The 4,402-nt window shown below is 34.8% G+C and overlaps 1 long non-coding RNA gene across 1 annotated transcript; it reads right to left on the bottom strand.

Moving 5' to 3' along the window:
• Positions 1–2,545: 2,545 nt before the first annotated feature.
• Positions 2,546–3,249, bottom strand: LOC131249985 (uncharacterized). The gene is made up of 3 exons (XR_009172946.1): positions 3,228–3,249; positions 2,967–3,043; positions 2,546–2,708 (listed from the first exon to the last, which is right to left on the bottom strand). It is a non-coding gene; the product is annotated as an uncharacterized LOC131249985 (long non-coding RNA).
• Between the last annotated feature and the right edge of the window lie 1,153 nt (positions 3,250–4,402).

Here is a 4,402-nt window from a genome sequence, read left to right as displayed (position 1 = left end):
CCCCATTCTTCCTTCGAAAATTAGGCTAGCCCATGTATCAGGTGAGTCGTCCTGACTGAATTTCTACAGCATGAAGAAAGCCAAGTCAACATTAAGCTAAAGGGCTTTAGATGACCTATTCACAAGTTACTAGTTCTTGGAAAGTTTTGAGTGCAAAGAAACGCAATGAAATCAATTATATTAGTATTCCTAGTTGGAACCTGTGGTTTAGAAGCTGTACTCTTGAAGCGTGTGGACCTCTTCAAGGCACTTGATCATGGCTTACAATCTTATATCTTATAAATACAGATAGAATTGTCATCCATTGTGAAGGTTGATCTTGATTTTGGGATGGAGATGGACTAGAATTGTAATGACAACAAAAATAAAAAATAAAAAATAAAAAATAAAATCTTAAATGGGATAAGAAAACCAAATAACTTTTATTCTGATTCAAGATGAGAAATGAGAATGTAAATGCAAGACTAGAAAATATAACTTTATACAGTAAATTATAAATTCTAAAATAGTTTAGAAATCAAACTAGTTTATTTGGCACAAAAGAGTATTATCTACACAACTACACTTGCCAAAATTGAAGAGTATTTTTTTGAAAGAAGTAGAGCACTCGGTAAGGGGAGCAATGACTCACAAATGGAGCAAGGATTACATCAGAACAATTCTTGAATCCTGACTCAGCCCAATAATAAATTTCTGCACAGACAATAAAGAATTGAGTGTTAATCTTGAAGTCATATAGCCTGAAATTTCCTCAATGGTTATATTTGACGAAAAAAATAATGCAAACAGCTATAAATTCTAAACTAAATAAAATAAAAGCAAAATTAAGAAATGGAAAATAGGATAATATCCACTACCAGAAAAATGGAAAACAGGATAATATCCCACTGGGTGGTTACCTGGTCAGTGGGCTTAAAAGGTACAGTTAACTCAAAATACAAACATCCATCCACATTCAACAAGCGAAACCTTCCATAAATGGGTGATCAGAGCAGTCCAATCTCTGTCATTTTTGGCTCATTGCTCACCAATGTAGTGTCAACCGGTGCACAGTCCCAATCACTATAAATAAATAGAAAACAAGATGTGAAAATCTTATTTAAGGCATGCATTTGTAAAACTAAAGATTTTACATATATTCCAACCATCCACATTCAAAAGACAGGGAAAAAAATTGCTAATTTTATGAAGTGACGCATTTCATTACAAAGATTATCTGAATATAAACAATTATAAATAAATAGAACATGAGATGTGAATATCTAAGCTAAGGCATGCATGTGTAGATCTAATGATTCTATATATACTCCAACCATCCGCACTCAAAAAAAAGGCCAAATTTTATGAACTAACACCATTCATTTGAAAAATTAGCTAAAAATAAAATATAAAAATAATAGAAAATGAGATGCAAAATCTGATCTAAGGCATGCATTTGTACATTTAATGAAGGTAATAAATGCATAACATTGAGATAGAGAAGAAAAATCTATTATGTCAAACCTTAATATTGTAATCATCCCTTTCAACGACCTGCTGGAGAAAATGTAGGTTCTGTGTCTGCATATCCTCATATGCTTGACCAATTTTCTGTATGTACAAAGATTAAAATGTTGGGTAGCTAATTCGGCTTCACAATGAACAACATGTAGGACTTTAAGGACCATCCGGACCTCAATTTTAGAAATATAAGCGTCTGCTTCCCCATCTTTTATTTTTATGGCCTCCTTAAGCTCCAACATTTGTTTGCAACAACAAACGCTAATTAATACAAATAATAATAATAATAATAAATGCAACATGGACTGCTAAAGCCACTATTGCAAACAACATGATTTACGACGAACAAAAATCACTCAAACATGTATTCTCAAAAGAGTGAAGACATTATCTGCTGCATATTCATTAGCACAAATATAAACAAATTGTTCTGTAAAACCATGCAATTTAAGCTATGAGTACAAGAATTAATTGGTAACGGCCCATTTGGATGCCCTCACCAATTTAGATCTGTTCCTCTATTCTGGCAGACTGTTCCACTACTTCAGCAGAAGCAATCTGCTTGCATTTTGGGGTGCTTGGGAAGTGGAAAACGCAGCAACCAGATTCCTGTTTCCCCACTCCATATGGCATAAATCACAAGTAAGATGAGTTGTTTCTTATCTCAATTACAATTTGGATGGATGGAAGCATGATCATTAGCATTCTCCCAAATGTACCATAAAGCAACATGATACATGCGAGACAATTGGATGCAATATTGTTGAAGAACTAATATAAAAAAATCTCAGGGAAAATCAGCTTAGTGTAGTAATGATGTGGTCATAAAGAATGATGATAGTTCTGTAGTATTTGATAGGATCGAGACACCATTGTAAAAAGTCAGAAATAATTACACATAACAGTAAATTTACCTTATTTCATATATTCCATATAACCCACCCATGAAACGATGTAAAAGTAACCACCATGTGCACATACAAGTACTAAGTAATTACATATATAAAGCTAACCTCTCAGAAGCATCTAATTTTGCCCATAAATCAACAATTTCAGCTTAAGTGGCAGAAAGCCTTTGTTGGCAAGCTGCCTTAGCCTCATTCGTAGCCTTCACTCGCAACTCTAGACTGTATTCATCCAAAGCATTTTTCAAGACTTCATCTTGCACCTGAGCTCTACGTTCTGATTCCTTGATTTCTATCACATCTCTGGAATTCATAGTAGAAAGCCTATAACATTAGAATGCATTATATAACCATACACAATATCAGGAAAATTGTACAACTTAAAAACATATCTATAATGAAACCAATCATGCAAAAAGAGGTGCAGAGAAAAATGCATTTTCAGTCCAAACTTAGCTGATTTTGAATTTTAAAAGTTTACACCCCTTTTCCTTCTTAATTTTCCAATTCAGACAATAACAGAAGTGCAGAGGCTGAAATTTTCACAAATTCATAGCATACCTCTTTTCAAAGTAATCTTGTCCATACATATCCAAAAAGATGTGGAGCTCCTGCTTTTGCTTCTGCAGGTTTTCAATCTACAAATTTCATTTCCTACAGTTTGAAATACCTTCTCATTCACAGATAGTAATCCCTAAAAGTATTCTTGAAAGATCTGTAGCTCAACCTAATTCCAAGGAAAATGTTAAGATAGATGAAGTGAAATTAGATGATAAGCAGGAGCTAATGCAGAATGAAGATTGTCCCAGATCATGAACAAACCAGTGGTTTAAGAGACTTGATCTATACCATTTGTTCAACACACCTATTCGAATGGACTGTATATATTAATTATGTTAAAAAGGTCTAACCATCTCTCTCCCCTCTTCACATGTGCACCATACCTACTAGTAAAATAAGAACTTCAAATCTTAAGTTGTTTTCTTATTGGTCTTTTGGCCTTAATAATATTAATCATCTTTAAATAAAATAAAATAAAAATGAAGTGCCATTTTCAAAAATCCTCATATCCCCAAAATTTTAAAATCCCCAAATCCCTAATTTGTAAGATAGAAAAACCCCAAATCGGGTTCCACATTCAAATCTATACACCCTAAAATCTCCAAATCCCTAAATGAGGGTCCACGTCAAATTAGGAATCCACAAATTACTAAATCCCCAAATTCCTAAATCGACATTGAGAGAGATTGAGAGAGAGAGAGAGAGAGAGAGACCTCTCGGTCATGAATGAGCCAGCCTTCAATCGAGCATCAGAGAGAGAGAGGGTGCGCGTGGGTAAGGTGTTCAGAAATAGTAGATTGTGGGTGGAGAGAGAGAGAGAGAGAGAGAGAGAGAGAAATGGAGGAAAGGATTAGGGCAGCGCCCATTCCTGGCTAGGGAATAGGGATTGCGTACTGGGTAACTTAAGGGAAGCGAATTGGCTGGTGTACCTCACACCAGCTATATAGTTGTTGTATTGATGTCAGCATGAGGTATGTGTTATATCCAAACCGTCCATCCATTTGGCAAGCTCGTCTTAAGGCTTGAGACAAAAAATAAGATAGATCTAACTATCAACTAGACCACACTGCAAAAAGAAGTAGGGGATTGAATGTCTACCATTGACACCTTTTTTGGGGTCACAGAAGTTTTGGATCAATATGAAATTTGTTTATCGTAATTTAGGTCTTTTTGACCTTATGAATAGATTGGATGGAGAGTAAACATTATGGTGGGCCCTACAAATTTTTTAACGGTGAAAATCATTATCTCTGCTGCTATTTGTGGTGTGGTCCAGATGATCTTTGGATATGATTCATTTTTTTGATAGTTTTCTAAAATGATCTCTAAAAATAGATGGACGGTGTAGATATAATAAATACATCATTGTGGGGCCCATGTAACTTTGATCTCCTTTGAACTGTTCGTACAACTTGGAGCTCGAAGAGCGTCACTGC

This window comes from Magnolia sinica, chromosome 6 (genome assembly GCF_029962835.1).
Source record: "Magnolia sinica isolate HGM2019 chromosome 6, MsV1, whole genome shotgun sequence".
Lineage (NCBI taxonomy): Eukaryota > Viridiplantae > Streptophyta > Magnoliopsida > Magnoliales > Magnoliaceae > Magnolia > Magnolia sinica.
This window is presented reverse-complemented; position numbering and strand designations above follow the sequence as displayed.